The sequence below is a fragment of the Lethenteron reissneri genome, chromosome 63 (assembly GCF_015708825.2).
Source record: "Lethenteron reissneri isolate LAM-NWPU_2019-01 chromosome 63, ASM1570882v1, whole genome shotgun sequence".
NCBI classification, from domain to species: domain Eukaryota; kingdom Metazoa; phylum Chordata; class Hyperoartia; order Petromyzontiformes; family Petromyzontidae; genus Lethenteron; species Lethenteron reissneri.
Window position 1 is genome coordinate 7,965,992 of NC_083841.1, and position 16,459 is coordinate 7,982,450.

The window sequence follows — 16,459 nt, forward strand, 5'->3', positions numbered from 1 at the left end:
AAGGCAAAGGGGGCGCTCGGATTTGAACCAAGGACCTCTTGAGCTGCAGTCAAATGCTCTACCTCTGAGCTACACCCCCCATGCAATACTACAAATTTTGACGCAATCTTGAATCTATTTTTTAGCTCATTTTCCCAGCAAACAAATTATCGACTTCACCGGTCCACAACCACCAGGAACAAGTCTTTTAGAGTATATAATTACACTTGAATCTCACACTTTGAGCACATTTTCCCAAAATTTAACTTTCTACTTCGACATTACACAACCAAAATGAAAAAGGGTTTTGCGTGAATATTATTCGGCCTCATTCCCATTATCTAATATGATTTTCAGAATGGGACTCAACACATCATATTTGTGGAAAGTGAGATTATTTGGTAAGATAAGTTAAAAAGTTTTGTGTGTTAAGTGTGATGGTTTTGACAAGTCTCTGCGTGACGTAAATAAGCGTGAAGATTGCTTTTAATTAAAAGTCGAAAAGAAACTAAAGACAAGTATGTAAGATGAAAAAAGAAAATTCTCGCATCATAACGTAAATGTCAAGCAAAAGAGGTGCAATTTTTCTTCTTTATTTAAACTGAAACTTCTATGCATGATTTTGCACTCTTGCAGAGGTCCTGCCAATGACAAAATTCACGAACAAGAAAAGGGGGCGCTTGGATTTGAACCAAGGACCTCTTGATCTGCAGTCAAATGCTCTACCTCTGAGCTACACCCCCATCCAATACTACAAATTTTGACACAATCTTGAATAAATATTTAGCTCATTTTCCCAGCAAACAAATTCTCGACTTCACCAGACCACAACCACTATGAACAATTCTTTTAGAGGATGTAATTGGACCTCAGTTACATTATTTCATCTGATTTTCAGATTGGCATTCATTACATCAACATTCGGGGATGTGAAATGTATTTTGATACAAGTTGCAGAGTATTGTGTATGTAAGTTAGATGCTTTGGAAAAGTCTTCACATGACTTAAAATGCGTAAATATTTTTCTTTTCATCTCAAAGAAACTGAAGACTTTCATGGGTGTTTTCTTTCAAAAATACTTCTCTAGTGATGAAGGGAAAGCAAATTAGAAATATTCGATGTATTCTTAAAGGTGGAGCGATTTCTCTTTCGTCAAATTGATATCCTCGTGCATGTCGTTGCTCTATATAAATGGTTCTACCAAAATAAATTTCCCAATAAAGACAAAGGGGGCGCTTGGATTTGAACCAAGGGCCTCTTGATCTGCAGTCAAATGCTCTACCTCTGAGCTACACCCCCATGCAATACTACAAATTTTGACACAATCTTGAATCTATTTTTTAGCTCATTTTCCCAGCAAACAAATGATCGACTTCACCGGTCCACAACCACCAGGAACAAGTCTTTTAGAGTATATAATTACACTTGAATCTCACACTTTGAGCACATTTTCCCAAAATTAAACTTTCGACTTCGACATTACACAACCAAAATGAAAAAGGGTTTTGCGTGAATATAATTCGGCCTCATTCCCATTATCTAATATGATTTTCAGAATGGGACTCAAAACATAATATTTGGGGAAAGTGAGATTATTTGGTAAGATAACTTAAAAAGTTGCGTGTGTTAAGTGTGATGGTTTGGACAAGTCTCCGCGTGACATAAATAAGCGTGAAGATTGCTTTAAATTAAAAGTCGAAAAGAAACTAAAGACAAGTATCTAAGATGAAAAAAGAAAATTCTCGCATCATAACGTAAATGTCAAGCAAAAGAGGTGCAATTTTTCTTCTTTATTTAAACTGAAACTTCTATGCATGATTTTGCACTCGAGCAGAGGTCCTGCCAATGACAAAATTCACGAACAAGAAAAACGGGCGCTTGGATTTTAACTAAGGACCTCTTGATCTGCAGTCAAATGCTCTACCTCTGAGCTACACCCCCATCCAATACTACAAATTTTGACACAATCTTGAATAAATATTTAGCTCTTTTCCCAGCAAACAAATTCTCGACTTCACCATACCACAACCACTATGAACAAGTCTTTTAGAGGATATAATTTGACCTCAGTCACATTATTTAATCTGATTTTCAGAATGGCATTCATTACATACAAATTTGGGAAAGTGAAATGTATTTTGATGCAAGTTGCAGATAATTGTGTATGTAAGTTAGATGCTTTGGAAAAGTCTTCACGTGACTTAAAATGCATAATAATTTTTCTTTTTCATCTCAAAGAAACTGAAGACATTCATGGGGGTTTTCTTTCAAAAATACTTCTCTAGTGATGAAGGGAAAGCAAAGTAGAAATATTCGATGTATTCTTAAAGGTGGAGCGATTTCTCTTTCGTCAAATTGATATCCTCGTGCATGTCGTTGCTCTATATAAATGGTTCTACCAAAATAAATTTCCCAAAAAAAGACAAAGGGGGCGCTTGGATTTGAACCAAGGACCTCTTGATCTGCAGTCAAATGCTCTACCTCTGAGCTACACCCCCATACAATACTACAAATTTTAACGCAATCTTGAATCTATTTTTTAGCTCATTTTCCCAGCATACAAATTATCAACCACCATGAACAAGTCTTTTAGAGTATATAATGACACTTGAATCTCACACTTTGAGCACATTTTCCCAAAATTAAACTTTCGACTTCGACATTACACAACCAAAATGAAAAAGGGTTTTGCGTGAATATAATTCGGCCTCATTCCCATTATCTAATATGATTTTCAGAATGGGACTCAAAACATCATTTTTGGGGAAAGTGAGATTATTTGATAAGATAAGTTAAACAGTTGCGTGTGATAAGTGTGATGGTTTGGACAAGTCTCCGCGTGACATAAATAAGCGTGAAGATTTATTCTTATTAAAAGTCGAAAAGAAACTAAAGACAAGTATGTAAGATGAAAAAATAAAATTCTCGCATCATAACGTAAATGTCAAGCAAAAGAAGTGCAATTTTTCTTCTTTTTTTAAACTGAAACTTCAATGCATGTTTTTGCACTCTTGCAGAGGTCCTGCCAATGACAAAATTCACGAATAAGAAAAGGGGGCGCATGGATTTGAACCAAGGACCTCTTGATCTGCAGTCAAATGCTCTACCTCTGAGCTACACCCCCATGCAATACTACAAATTTTGACGCAATCTTGAATATAATTTTTAGCTCATTTTCCCAGCAAACAAATGATCGACTTCACCGGTCCACAACCACCATGAACAAGTCTTTTAGAGTATATAATTACACTTAATCTCACACTTTGAGCACATTTTCTCAAAATTAAACATTCGACGTCGACATTACACAACCAAAATGAAAAAGGGTTTTGCGTGAATATAATTCGACCTCCTTCCCAATATCTAATATGATTTTCAGAATGGGACTCAAAACATCATTTTTGGGGAACGTGAGATTATTTGGTAAGATAAGTTAAACAGTTGCGTGTGTTAAGTGTGATCGTTTGGACAAGTCTCCGTGTGACATAAATAAGCGTGAAGATTGCTTTTAATTAAAAGTCGAAAAGAAACTAAAGACAAGTATGTAAGATGGAAAAGAAAATTCTCGCATCATAACGTAAATGTGACGCAAAAGAGGTGCAATTTTTCTTCTTTATTTCAACTGAAACTTCTATGCATATTTTTGCACTCTTGCAGAGGTCCTGCCAATGACAAAATTCACGAACAAGAAAAGGGGGCGCTTGGATTTGAACCAAGGACCTCTTGATCTGCAGTCAAATGCTCTACCTCTGAGCTACACCCCCATCCAAAACTACAAATTTTGACACAATCTTGAATGAATATTTAGCTCATTTTCCCAGCAAACAAATTCTAGACTTCACCAGACCACAACCACGATGAACAAGTCTTTTAGAGGATATAATTGGACCTCAGTCACATTATTTAATCTGATTTTCAGAATGGCATTCATTACATACAAATTTGGGAAAGTGAAATGTATTTTGATGCAAGTTGCAGATAATTGTGTATGTAAGTTAGATGCTTTGGAAAAGTCTTCACGTGACTTAAAATGCGTACAAAAATTTCTTTTTCATCTCAAAGAAACTGAAGACATTCATGAGTGTTTTCTTTCAAAAATACTTCTCTAGTGATGAAGGGAAAGCAAAGTAAAAATATTCGATGTATTCTTAAAGGTGGAGCGATTTCTCTTTCGTCAAATCGATATCCTCGTGCATGTCGTTGCTCTATATAAATGGTTCTACCAAAATAAATTTCCCAATAAAGACAAAGGGGGCGCTTGGATTTGAACCAAGGACCTCTTGATCTGCAGTCAAATGCTCTACCTCTGAGCTACACCCCCATGCAATACTACAAATTTTGACGCAATCTTGAATCTAAATTTTAGCTCATTTTCCCAGCAAACAAATGATCGACTTCACCAGTCCACAACCACCATGAACAAGTCTTTTAGAGTATATAATTACACTTGAATCTCACACTTTGAGCACATTTTCCCAAAATTAAACTTTCGACTTCGACATTACACAACCAAAATGAAAAAGGGTTTTGCGTGAATATAATTCGGCCTCATTCCCATTATCTAATATGATTTTCAGAATGGGACTCAAAACATCATATTTGTGGAAAGTGAGATTATTTGGTAATATAAGTTAAACAGTTGCGTGTGTTAAGTGTGATGGTTTGGACAAGTCTCCGCGTGACATAAATAAGCGTGAAGATTGCTTTAAATTAAAAGTCGAAAAGAAACTAAAGACAAGTATGTAAGATGAAAAAAGAAAATTCTCGCATCATAACGTAAATGTCAAGCAAAAGAGGTGCAATTTTTCTTCTTTATTTAAACTGAAACTTCTATTCATGATTTTGCACTCTTGCAGAGGTCCTGCCAATGACAAAATTCACGAACAAGAAAAGGGGGCGCTTGGATTTGAACCAAGGACCTCTTGATCTGCAGTCAAATGCTCTACCTCTGAGCTACACCCCCATCCAATGCTACAAATTTTGACACAATCTTGATTAAATATTTAGCTCATTTTCCCAGCAAACAAATTCTAGACTTCACCAGACCACAACCACGATGAACAAGTCTTTTAGAAGATATAATTGGACCTCTACCACATTATTTCATCTGATTTTCAGAATGGCATTCATTACATACAAATTTGGGAAAGTGAAATGTATTTTGATGCAAAATGCAGATAATTGTGTATGTAAGTTAGATGCTTTGGAAAAGTCTTCACGTGACTTAAAATGCGTAAATATTTTTCTTTTTCATCTCAAAGAAACTGAAGACATTCATGGGGGTTTTCTTTCAAAAATACTTCTTTAGTGATGAAGGGAAAGCAAAGTAGAAATAGACGATGTTTTCTTAAAGGTGGAGCGATTTCTCTTTCGTCAAATTGATATCCTCGTGCATGTCGTTGCTCTATATAAATGGTTCTACCAAAATAAATTTCCCGAAAAAGACAAAGGGGGCGCTTGGATTTGAACCAAGGACCTCTTGATCTGCAGTCAAATGCTCTACCTCTGAGCTACACCCCCATGCATTGCTACAAATTTTGACGCAATCTTGAATCTATTTTTTAGCTCATTTTCCCAGCAAACAAATGATCGACTTCACCGGTCCACAACCACCAGGAACAAGTCTTTTAGAGTATATAATTACACTTGAATCTCACACTTTGAGCACATTTTCCCAAAATTAAACTTTCGACTTCAACATTACACAACCAAAATGAAAAAGGGTTTTGCGTGAATATAATTCGGCCTCATTCCCATTATCTAATATGATTCTCAGAATGGGACTCAAAACATCATTTTTGGGGAAAGTGAGATTATTTGGTAAGATAAGTTAAACAGTTGCATGTGTTAAGTGTGATGGTTTGGACAAGTCTCCGCGTGACATAAATAAGCGTGAAGATTGCTTTAAATTAAAAGTCGAAAAGAAACTAAAGACAAGTATGTAAGATGAAAAAATAAAATTCTCGCATCATAACGTAAATGTCAAGCAAAAGAGGTGCAATTTTCTTCTTTATTTAAACTGAAACTTCTATGCATGTTTTTGCACTCTAGCAGAGGTCCTGCCAATGACAAAATTCACGAACAGGAAAAGGGTGCGCTTGGATTTGAACCAAGGACCTCTTGATCTGCAGTCAAATGCTCTACCTCTGAGCTACACCCCCATCCAATACTACAAATTTTGACGCAATCTTGAATCTAATATTTAGCTCTTTTCCCAGCAAACAAATTCTCGACGTAACCAGACCACAACCACTATCAACAAGTCTTTTAGAGGATATATTTGGACCTCAGTCACATTATTTCATCAGATTTTCAGAATGGCATTCATTACATACAAATTTGGGAAAGTGAAATGTATTTTGATGCAAGTTGCAGAGTATTGTGTATGTAAGTTAGATGCTTTGGAAAAGTCTCCACCTGACTTAAAATGCGTAAATATTTTTCTTTTTATCTCAAAGAAACTGAAGACATTCATGGGTGTTTTCTTTCAAAAATACTTCTCTAGTGATGTAGGGAAAGCAAAGTAGAAATATTCGATGTATTCTTAAAGGTAGAGCGATTTCTCTTTCGTCAAATTGATATCCTCGTGCATGTCGTTGCTCTATATAAATGGTTCTACCAAAATAAATTTCCCAATAAAGACAAAGGGGGCGCTTGGATTTGAACCAAGGACCTCTTGATCTGCAGTCAAATGCTCTACCTCTGAGCTACACCCCCATGCATTGCTACAAATTTTGACGCAATCTTTAATCTATTTTTAGCTCATTTTCCCAGCAAACAAATGATCGACTTCACCGGTCCACAACCACCATGAACAAGTCTTTTAGAGTATATAATTACACTTGAATCTCACACTTTGAGCACATTTTCCCAAAATTAAACTTTCGACTTCGACATTACACAACCAAAATGAAAAAGGGTTTTGCGTGAATATAATTCGGCCTCATTCCCATTATCTAATATGATTTTCAGAATGGGACTCAAAACATCATATTTGTGGAAAGTGAGATTATTTGGTAAGATAAGTTAAACAGTTGCGTGTGTTAAGTGTGATGGTTTGGACAAGTCTCCGCGTGATATAAATAAGAGTGAAGATTGCTTTTTATTAAAAGTCGAAAAGAAACTAAAGACAAGTATGTAACGTAAATGTCAAGCAAAAGAGGTGCAATTTTTCTTCTTTATTTAAACTGAAACTTCTTTGCATGATTTTGCACTCTTGCAGAGGTCCTGCCAATGACAAAATTCACGAACAAGAAAAGGGGGCGCTTGGATTTGAACCAAGGACCTCTTGATCTGCAGTCAAATGCTCTACCTCTGAGCTACACCCCCATCCAATACTACAAATTTTGACACAATCTTGAATAAATATTTAGCTCATTTTCCCAGCAAACAAATTCTCGACTTCACCAGACCACAACCACTATGAACAATTCTTTTAGAGGATGTAATTGGACCTCAGTTACATTATTTCATCTGATTTTCAGATTGGCATTCATTACATCAACATTCGGGGATGTGAAATGTATTTTGATACAAGTTGCAGAGTATTGTGTATGTAAGTTAGATGCTTTGGAAAAGTCTTCACATGACTTAAAATGCGTAAATATTTTTCTTTTTATCTCAAAGAAACTGAAGACTTTCATGGGTGTTTTCTTTCAAAAATACTTCTCTATCTTAATTATGGAGCTTTCGTGACTGCAGGAATTAATATTTGGTTCTTTCGGTTAAGTCACGTCTAAAGATAAAATAATAAATTAAAATAAAAGCATATTGCGACGTTTCGATTGCAACACAAGCAATCATCATCAGGCAAAAAAGAAATAGCAACAAAAATCTAACTAGAAAACTATAGACAGACATACAAGCAGACAGACATCACAAGGACACACAGAGAGAGGACACATATCGGCACAAAGAGAGGGGTCGTTTCTGTGACGGTCCCTTAAATATAGAGAGGGGGGCAGGGACGGAGAGAGGGAGGGGGCAGAGAAAATTAGCATATCAATGAGTGGACGGCAAAGTGTGTTGACCGACTCTCTGTGTTGTATTACATCACATTTCGATATTTTGCGAGGTTATTTAATTTTAGTGTGCCTTTCTCCTAATTTACAAGCTTGCGTGCCGTTCCACGTCGCCATCTTACTTGCGCAGCAGCAGCACTTTGCCGTCCACTCATTGATATGCTAATTTTCTCTGCCCCCTCCCTCTCTCCGTCCCTGCCCCCCTCTCTATATTTAAGGGACCGTCACAGAAACGATCCCTCTCTTTGTGCCGATATGTGTCCTCTCTCTGTGTGTCCTTGTGATGTCTGTCTGCTTGTATGTCTGTCTATAGTTTTCTAGTTAGATTTTTGTTGCTATTTCTTTTTTGCCTGATGATGATTGCTTGTGTTGCAATCGAAACGTCGCAATATGCTTTTATTTTAATTTATTATTTTATCTTTAGACGTGACTTAACCGAAAGAACCAAAGATTAATACTTCTCTAGTGATGAAGGGAAAGCAAATTAGAAATATTCGATGTATTCTTAAAGGTGGAGCGATTTCTCTTTCGTCAAATTGATATCCTTCGTGCATGTCGTTGCTCTATATAAATGGTTCTACCAAAATAAATTTCACAATAAAGACAAAGGGGGCGCTTGGATTTGAACCAAGGACCTCTTGATCTGCAGTCAAATGCTCTACCTCTGAGCTACACCCCCATGCAATACTGCAAATTTTGACACAATCTTGAATCTATTTTTTAGCTCATTTTCCCAGCAAACAAATGATCGACTTCACCGGTCCACAACCACCAGGAACAAGTCTTTTAGAGTATATAATTACACTTGAATCTCACACTTTGAGCACATTTTCCCAAAATTAAACTTTCGACTTCGACATTACACAACCAAAATGAAAAAGGGTTTTGCGTGAATATAATTCGGCCTCATTCCCATTATCTAATATGATTTTCAGAATGGGACTCAAAACATCATATTTGGGGAAAGTGAGATTATTTGGTAAGATAAGTTAAACAGTTGCGTGTGTTAAGTGTGATGGTTTGGACAAGTCTCCGCGTGACATAAATAAGCGTGAAGATTTCTTTTTATTAAAAGTCGAAAATAAACTAAAGACAAGTATGTAACTTAAATGTCAAGCAAAAGAGGTGCAATTTTTCTTCTTTATTTAAACTGAAACTTCTATGCATGATTTTGCACTCTTGCAGAGATCCTGCCAATGACAAAATTCACGAACAAGAAAAGGGGGCGCTTGGATTTGAACCAAGGACCTCTTGATCTGCAGTCAAATGCTCTACCTCTGAGCTACACCCCCATCCAATACTACAAATTTTGACACAATCTTGAATAAATATTTAGCTCATTTTCCCAGCAAACAAATTCTCGACTTCACCAGACCACAACCACTATGAACAATTCTTTTAGAGGATGTAATTGGACCTCAGTTACATTATTTAATCTGATTTTCAGAATGGCATTCATTACATACAAATTTGGGAAAGTGAAATGTATTTTGATGCAACCTGCAGATAATTGTGTACGTAAGTTAGATGCTTTGGAAAAATCTTCACGTGACTTAAAATGCGTAAAAAAATTTATTTTTCATCTCAAAGAAACTGAAGACATTCATGGGTGTTTTCTTTCAAAAATACTTCTCTAGTGATGAAGGGAAAGCAAAGTAGAAATATTCGATGTATTCTTAAAGGTGGAGCGATTTCTCTTTCGTCAAATTGATATCCTCGTGCATGTCGTTGCTCTATATAAATGGTTCTACCAAAATAAATTTCCCAAAAAAGACAAAGGGGGCGCTTGGATTTGAACCAAGGGCCTCTTGATCTGCAGTCAAATGCTCTACCTCTGAGCTACACCCCCATGCAATACTACAAATTTTGACACAATCTTGAATCTATTTTTTAGCTCATTTTCCCAGCAAACAAATGATCGACTTCACCGGTCCACAACCACCAGGAACAAGTCTTTTAGAGTATATAATTACACTTGAATCTCACACTTTGAGCACATTTTCCCAAAATTAAACTTTCGACTTCGACATTACACAACCAAAATGAAAAAGGGTTTTGCGTGAATATAATTCGGCCTCATTCCCATTATCTAATATGATTTTCAGAATGGGACTCAAAACATCATATTTGGGGAAAGTGAGATTATTTGGTAAGATAAGTTAAAGAGTTGCGTGTGTTAAGTGTGATGGTTTGGACAAGTCTCCGCGTGACATAAATAAGCGTGAAGATTGCTTTTAATTTAAAGTCGAAAAGAAACTAAAGACAAGTATGTAAGATGAAAAAAGAAAATTCTCGCATCATAACGTAAATGTCAAGCAAAAGAGGTGCAATTTTTCTTCTTTATTTAAACTGAAACTTCTATGCATGATTTTGCACTCTTGCAGAGGTCCTGCCAATGACAAAATTCACGAACAAGAAAAGGGGGCGCTTGGATTTGAACCAAGGACCTCTTGATCTGCAGTCAAATGCTCTACCTCTGAGCTACACCCCCATCCAATACTGCAAAATTTGACACAATCTTGAATAAATATTTAGCTCATTTTCCCAGCAAACAAATTTTAGACTTCACCAGACCACAACCACGATGAACAAGTCTTTTAGAGGATATAATTGGACCTCAGTCACATTATTTCATCTGATTTTCAGAATGGCATTCATTACATACAAATTTGGGAAAGTGAAATGTATTTTGATGCAAAATGCAGATAATTGTGTATGTAAGTTAAATGCTTTGGAAAAGTCTTCACGTGACTTAAAATGCGTAAATATTTTTCTTTTTCATCTCAAAGAAACTGAAGACATTCATGGGTGTTTTCTTTCAAAAATACTTCTCTAGTGATGAAGGGAAAGCAAAGTAGAAATATTCGATGTATTCTTAAAGGTGGAGCGATTTCTCTTTCGTCAAATTGATATCCTCGTGCATGTCGTTGCTCTATATAAATGGTTCTACCAAAATAAATTTCCCAAAAAAGACAAAGGGGGCGCTTGGATTTGAACCAAGGCCCTCTTGATCTGCAGTCAAATGCTCTACCTCTGAGCTACACCCCCATGCAATACTACAAATTTTAACGCAATCTTGAATCTATTTTTTAGCTCATTTTCCCAGCAAATAAATGATCGACTTCACCGGTCCACAACCACCATGAACAAGTCTTTTAGAGTATATAATTACACTTGAATCTCACACTTTGAGCACATTTTCCCAAAATTAAACTTTCGACTTCGACATTACACAACCAAAATGAAAAAGGGTTTTGCGTGAATATAATTCGGCCTCATTCCCATTATCTAATATGATTTTCAGAATGGGACTCAAAACATCATATTTGGGGAAAGTGAGATTATTTGGTAAGATAAGTTAAACAGTTGCGTGTGTTAAGTGTGATGGTTTGGACAAGTCTCCGCGTGACATAAATAAGCGTGAAGATTTCTTTTTATTAAAAGTCGAAAATAAACTAAAGACAAGTATGTAACTTAAATGTCAAGCAAAAGAGGTGCAATTTTTCTTCTTTATTTAAACTGAAACTTCTATGCATGATTTTGCACTCTTGCAGAGGTCCTGCCAATGACAAAATTCACGAACAAGAAAAGGGGGCGCTTGGATTTGAACCAAGGACCTCTTGATCTGCAGTCAAATGCTCCACCTCTGAGCTACACCCCCATCCAATACTGCAAAATTTGACACAATCTTGAATAAATATTTAGCTCATTTTCACAGCAAACAAATTCTCGACTTCACCAGACCACAACCACTATGAACAATTCTTTTAGAGGATGTAATTGGACCTCAGTCACATTATTTAATCTGATTTTCAGAATGGCATTCATTACATACAAATTTGGGAAAGTGAAATGTATTTTGATGCAACCTGCAGATAATTGTGTACGTAAGTTAGATGCTTTGGAAAAATCTTCACGTGACTTAAAATGCGTAAACAAATGTCTTTTTCATCTCAAAGAAACTGAAGACATTCATGGGTGTTTTCTTTCAAAAATACTTCTCTAGTGATGAAGGGAAAGCAAAGTAGAAATATTCGATGTATTCTTAAAGGTGGAGCGATTTCTCTTTCGTCAAATTGATATCCTCGTGCATGTCGTTGCTCTATATAAATGGTTCTACCAAAATAAATTTCCCAAAAAAGACAAAGGGGGCGCTTGGATTTGAACCAAGGGCCTCTTGATCTGCAGTCAAATGCTCTACCTCTGAGCTACACCCCCATGCAATACTACAAATTTTGACACAATCTTGAATCTATTTTTTAGCTCATTTTCCCAGCAAACAAATGATCGACTTCACCGGTCCACAACCACCATGAACAAGTCTTTTAGAGTATATAATTACATTTGAATCTCACACTTTGAGCACATTTTCCCAAAATTAAACTTTCGACTTCGACATTACACAACCAAAATGAAAAAGGGTTTTGCGTGAATATAATTCGGCCTCATTCCCATTATCTAATATGATTTTCAGAATGGGACTCAAAACATCATATTTGGGGAAAGTGAGATTATTTGGTAAGATAAGTTAAACAGTTGCGTGTGTTAAGTGTGATGGTTTGGACAAGTCTCCGCGTGACATAAACAAGCGTGAAGATTGCTTTTAATTTAAAGTCGAAAAGAAACTAAAGACAAGTATGTAAGATGAAAAAAGAAAATTCTCGCATCATAACGTAAATGTCAAGCAAAAGAGGTGCAATTTTTCTTCTTTATTTAAACTGAAACTTCTATGCATGATTTTGCACTCTTGCAGAGGTCCTGCCAATGACAAAATTCACGAACAAGAAAAGGGGGCGCTTGGATTTGAACCAAGGACCTCTTGATCTGCAGTCAAATGCTCTACCTCTGAGCTACACCCCCATCCAATACTACAAATTTTGACACAATCTTGAATAAATATTTAGCTCATTTTCCCAGCAAACAAATTCTCGACTTCACCAGACCACAACCACTATGAACAATTCTTTTAGAGGATGTAATTGGACCTCAGTTACATTATTTAATCTGATTTTCAGAATGGCATTCATTACATACAAATTTGGGAAAGTGAAATGTATTTTGATGCAACCTGCAGATAATTGTGTACGTAAGTTAGATGCTTTGGAAAAATCTTCACGTGACTTAAAATGCGTAAAAAAATGTCTTTTTCATCTCAAAGAAACTGAAGACATTCATGGGTGTTTTCTTTCAAAAATACTTCTCTAGTGATGAAGGGAAAGCAAAGTAGAAATATTCGATGTATTCTTAAAGGTGGAGCGATTTCTCTTTCGTCAAATTGATATCCTCGTGCATGTCGTTGCTCTATATAAATGGTTCTACCAAAATAAATTTCCCAAAAAAGACAAAGGGGGCGCTTGGATTTGAACCAAGGGCCTCTTGATCTGCAGTCAAATGCTCTACCTCTGAGCTACACCCCCATGCAATACTACAAATTTTGACACAATCTTGAATCTATTTTTTAGCTCATTTTCCCAGCAAACAAATGATCGACTTCACCGGTCCACAACCACCATGAACAAGTCTTTTAGAGTATATAATTACATTTGAATCTCACACTTTGAGCACATTTTCCCAAAATTAAACTTTCGACTTCGACATTACACAACCAAAATGAAAAAGGGTTTTGCGTGAATATAATTCGGCCTCATTCCCATTATCTAATATGATTTTCAGAATGGGACTCAAAACATCATATTTGGGGAAAGTGAGATTATTTGGTAAGATAAGTTAAACAGTTGCGTGTGTTAAGTGTGATGGTTTGGACAAGTCTCCGCGTGACATAAACAAGCGTGAAGATTGCTTTTAATTTAAAGTCGAAAAGAAACTAAAGACAAGTATGTAAGATGAAAAAAGAAAATTCTCGCATCATAACGTAAATGTCAAGCAAAAGAGGTGCAATTTTTCTTCTTTATTTAAACTGAAACTTCTATGCATGATTTTGCACTCTTGCAGAGGTCCTGCCAATGACAAAATTCACGAACAAGAAAAGGGGGCGCTTGGATTTGAACCAAGGACCTCTTGATCTGCAGTCAAATGCTCTACCTCTGAGCTACACCCCCATCCAATACTACAAATTTTGACACAATCTTGAATAAATATTTAGCTCATTTTCCCAGCAAACAAATTCTCGACTTCACCAGACCACAACCACTATGAACAATTCTTTTAGAGGATGTAATTGGACCTCAGTTACATTATTTAATCTGATTTTCAGAATGGCATTCATTACATACAAATTTGGGAAAGTGAAATGTATTTTGATGCAACCTGCAGATAATTGTGTACGTAAGTTAGATGCTTTGGAAAAATCTTCACGTGACTTAAAATGCGTAAAAAAATGTCTTTTTCATCTCAAAGAAACTGAAGACATTCATGGGTGTTTTCTTTCAAAAATACTTCTCTAGTGATGAAGGGAAAGCAAAGTAGAAATATTCGATGTATTCTTAAAGGTGGAGCGATTTCTCTTTCGTCAAATTGATATCCTCGTGCATGTCGTTGCTCTATATAAATGGTTCTACCAAAATAAATTTCCCAAAAAAGACAAAGGGGGCGCTTGGATTTGAACCAAGGGCCTCTTGATCTGCAGTCAAATGCTCTACCTCTGAGCTACACCCCCATGCAATACTACAAATTTTGACACAATCTTGAATCTAAATTTTAGCTCATTTTCCCAGCAAACAAATGATCGACTTCACCGGTCCACAACCACCAGGAACAAGTCTTTTAGAGTATATAATTACACTTGAATCTCACACTTTGAGCACATTTTCCCAAAATTAAACTTTCGACTTCGACATTACACAACCAAAATGAAAAAGGGTTTTGCGTGAATATAATTCGGCCTCATTCCCATTATCTAATATGATTTTCAGAATGGGACTCAAAACATCATATTTGGGGAAAGTGAGATTATTTGGTAAGATAAGTTAAAGAGTTGCGTGTGTTAAGTGTGATCGTTTGGACAAGTCTCCGCGTGACATAAATAAGCGTGAAGATTGCTTTTAATTTAAAGTCGAAAAGAAACTAAAGACAAGTATGTAAGATGAAAAAAGAAAATTCTCGCATCATAACGTAAATGTCAAGCAAAAGAGGTGCAATTTTTCTTCTTTATTTAAACTGAAACTTCTATGCATGATTTTGCACTCTTGCAGAGGTCCTGCCAATGACAAAATTCACGAACAAGAAAAGGGGGCGCTTGGATTTGAACCAAGGACCTCTTGATCTGCAGTCAAATGCTCTACGTCTGAGCTACACCCCCATCCAATACTGCAAAATTTGACACAATCTTGAATAAATATTTAGCTCATTTTCCCAGCAAACAAATTTTAGACTTCACCAGACCACAACCACGATGAACAAGTCTTTTAGAGGATATAATTGGACCTCAGTCACATTATTTCATCTGATTTTCAGAATGGCATTCATTACATACAAATTTGGGAAAGTGAAATGTATTTTGATGCAAAATGCAGATAATTGTGTATGTAAGTTAGATGCTTTGGAAAAGTCTTCACGTGACTTAAAATGCGTAAATATTTTTCTTTTTCATCTCAAAGAAACTGAAGACATTCATGGGTGTTTTCTTTCAAAAATACTTCTCTAGTGATGAAGGGAAAGCAAAGTAGAAATATTCGATGTATTCTTAAAGGTGGAGCGATTTCTCTTTCGTCAAATTGATATCCTCGTGCATGTCGTTGCTCTATATAAATGGTTCTACCAAAATAAATTTCCCAAAAAAGACAAAGGGGGCGCTTGGATTTGAACCAAGGACCTCTTGATCTGCAGTCAAATGCTCTACCTCTGAGCTACACCCCCATCCAATACTACAAATTTTGACGCAATCTTGAATCTAATTTTTAGCTCATTTTCCCAGCAAACAAATTCTCGACTTCACCAGACCACAACCACTATCAACAAGTCTTTTAGAGGATATAATTGGACCTCAGTCACATTATTTCATCTGATTTTCAAAATGGCATTCATTACATACAAATTTGAGAAAGTGAAATGTATTTTGATGCAAGTTGCAGAGTATTGTGTATGTAAGTTAGATGCTTTGGAAAAGTCTTCACCTGACTTAAAATGCGTAAATATTTTTCTTTTTATCTCAAAGAAACTGAAGACATTCATGGGTGTTTGCTTTCAAAAATACTTCTCTAGTGATGAAGGGAAAGCAAAGTAGAAATATTAGATGTATTCTTAAAGGTGGAGCGATTTCTCTTTCGTCAAATTGATATCCTCGTGCATGTCGTTGCTTTATATAAATGGTTCTACCAAAATAAATTTCCCAAAAAAGACAAAGGGGGCGCTTGGATTTGAACCAAGGACCTCTTGATCTGCAGTCAAATGCTCTACCTCTGAGCTACACCCCCATACAATACTACAAATTTTAACGCAATCTTGAATCTATTTTTTAGCTCATTTTCCCAGCATACAAATTATCAACCACCATGAACAAG

General features: G+C 36.1%; 21 non-coding genes across 21 annotated transcripts; all 21 read right to left on the bottom strand.

Annotated features, from left to right (window-relative positions):
- Positions 1–650: 650 nt before the first annotated feature.
- Positions 651–722, bottom strand: TRNAC-GCA (transfer RNA cysteine (anticodon GCA)). The gene has a single exon. It is a non-coding gene; the product is annotated as a tRNA-Cys (tRNA).
- Positions 723–1,206: 484 nt separating this feature from the next.
- On the bottom strand, positions 1,207–1,278 carry TRNAC-GCA (transfer RNA cysteine (anticodon GCA)). Its single transcript has one exon. It is a non-coding gene; the product is annotated as a tRNA-Cys (tRNA).
- A 1,127-nt stretch (positions 1,279–2,405) lies between these two features.
- On the bottom strand, positions 2,406–2,477 carry TRNAC-GCA (transfer RNA cysteine (anticodon GCA)). The gene has a single exon. It is a non-coding gene; the product is annotated as a tRNA-Cys (tRNA).
- Positions 2,478–3,671: 1,194 nt separating this feature from the next.
- Positions 3,672–3,743, bottom strand: TRNAC-GCA (transfer RNA cysteine (anticodon GCA)). The gene has a single exon. It is a non-coding gene; the product is annotated as a tRNA-Cys (tRNA).
- Positions 3,744–4,228: 485 nt separating this feature from the next.
- Positions 4,229–4,300, bottom strand: TRNAC-GCA (transfer RNA cysteine (anticodon GCA)). The gene has a single exon. It is a non-coding gene; the product is annotated as a tRNA-Cys (tRNA).
- A 570-nt stretch (positions 4,301–4,870) lies between these two features.
- Positions 4,871–4,942, bottom strand: TRNAC-GCA (transfer RNA cysteine (anticodon GCA)). Its single transcript has one exon. It is a non-coding gene; the product is annotated as a tRNA-Cys (tRNA).
- Positions 4,943–5,427: 485 nt separating this feature from the next.
- TRNAC-GCA (transfer RNA cysteine (anticodon GCA)) lies at positions 5,428–5,499 on the bottom strand. Its single transcript has one exon. It is a non-coding gene; the product is annotated as a tRNA-Cys (tRNA).
- Positions 5,500–6,624: 1,125 nt separating this feature from the next.
- On the bottom strand, positions 6,625–6,696 carry TRNAC-GCA (transfer RNA cysteine (anticodon GCA)). The gene has a single exon. It is a non-coding gene; the product is annotated as a tRNA-Cys (tRNA).
- A 540-nt stretch (positions 6,697–7,236) lies between these two features.
- On the bottom strand, positions 7,237–7,308 carry TRNAC-GCA (transfer RNA cysteine (anticodon GCA)). Its single transcript has one exon. It is a non-coding gene; the product is annotated as a tRNA-Cys (tRNA).
- Positions 7,309–8,607: 1,299 nt separating this feature from the next.
- On the bottom strand, positions 8,608–8,679 carry TRNAC-GCA (transfer RNA cysteine (anticodon GCA)). The gene has a single exon. It is a non-coding gene; the product is annotated as a tRNA-Cys (tRNA).
- Positions 8,680–9,220: 541 nt separating this feature from the next.
- On the bottom strand, positions 9,221–9,292 carry TRNAC-GCA (transfer RNA cysteine (anticodon GCA)). The gene has a single exon. It is a non-coding gene; the product is annotated as a tRNA-Cys (tRNA).
- A 485-nt stretch (positions 9,293–9,777) lies between these two features.
- On the bottom strand, positions 9,778–9,849 carry TRNAC-GCA (transfer RNA cysteine (anticodon GCA)). The gene has a single exon. It is a non-coding gene; the product is annotated as a tRNA-Cys (tRNA).
- A 570-nt stretch (positions 9,850–10,419) lies between these two features.
- TRNAC-GCA (transfer RNA cysteine (anticodon GCA)) lies at positions 10,420–10,491 on the bottom strand. Its single transcript has one exon. It is a non-coding gene; the product is annotated as a tRNA-Cys (tRNA).
- A 485-nt stretch (positions 10,492–10,976) lies between these two features.
- On the bottom strand, positions 10,977–11,048 carry TRNAC-GCA (transfer RNA cysteine (anticodon GCA)). The gene has a single exon. It is a non-coding gene; the product is annotated as a tRNA-Cys (tRNA).
- Positions 11,049–12,146: 1,098 nt separating this feature from the next.
- Positions 12,147–12,218, bottom strand: TRNAC-GCA (transfer RNA cysteine (anticodon GCA)). The gene has a single exon. It is a non-coding gene; the product is annotated as a tRNA-Cys (tRNA).
- Positions 12,219–12,788: 570 nt separating this feature from the next.
- TRNAC-GCA (transfer RNA cysteine (anticodon GCA)) lies at positions 12,789–12,860 on the bottom strand. The gene has a single exon. It is a non-coding gene; the product is annotated as a tRNA-Cys (tRNA).
- A 485-nt stretch (positions 12,861–13,345) lies between these two features.
- TRNAC-GCA (transfer RNA cysteine (anticodon GCA)) lies at positions 13,346–13,417 on the bottom strand. Its single transcript has one exon. It is a non-coding gene; the product is annotated as a tRNA-Cys (tRNA).
- A 570-nt stretch (positions 13,418–13,987) lies between these two features.
- On the bottom strand, positions 13,988–14,059 carry TRNAC-GCA (transfer RNA cysteine (anticodon GCA)). Its single transcript has one exon. It is a non-coding gene; the product is annotated as a tRNA-Cys (tRNA).
- Positions 14,060–14,544: 485 nt separating this feature from the next.
- TRNAC-GCA (transfer RNA cysteine (anticodon GCA)) lies at positions 14,545–14,616 on the bottom strand. The gene has a single exon. It is a non-coding gene; the product is annotated as a tRNA-Cys (tRNA).
- Positions 14,617–15,743: 1,127 nt separating this feature from the next.
- On the bottom strand, positions 15,744–15,815 carry TRNAC-GCA (transfer RNA cysteine (anticodon GCA)). The gene has a single exon. It is a non-coding gene; the product is annotated as a tRNA-Cys (tRNA).
- A 485-nt stretch (positions 15,816–16,300) lies between these two features.
- TRNAC-GCA (transfer RNA cysteine (anticodon GCA)) lies at positions 16,301–16,372 on the bottom strand. The gene has a single exon. It is a non-coding gene; the product is annotated as a tRNA-Cys (tRNA).
- Positions 16,373–16,459: the final 87 nt, after the last annotated feature.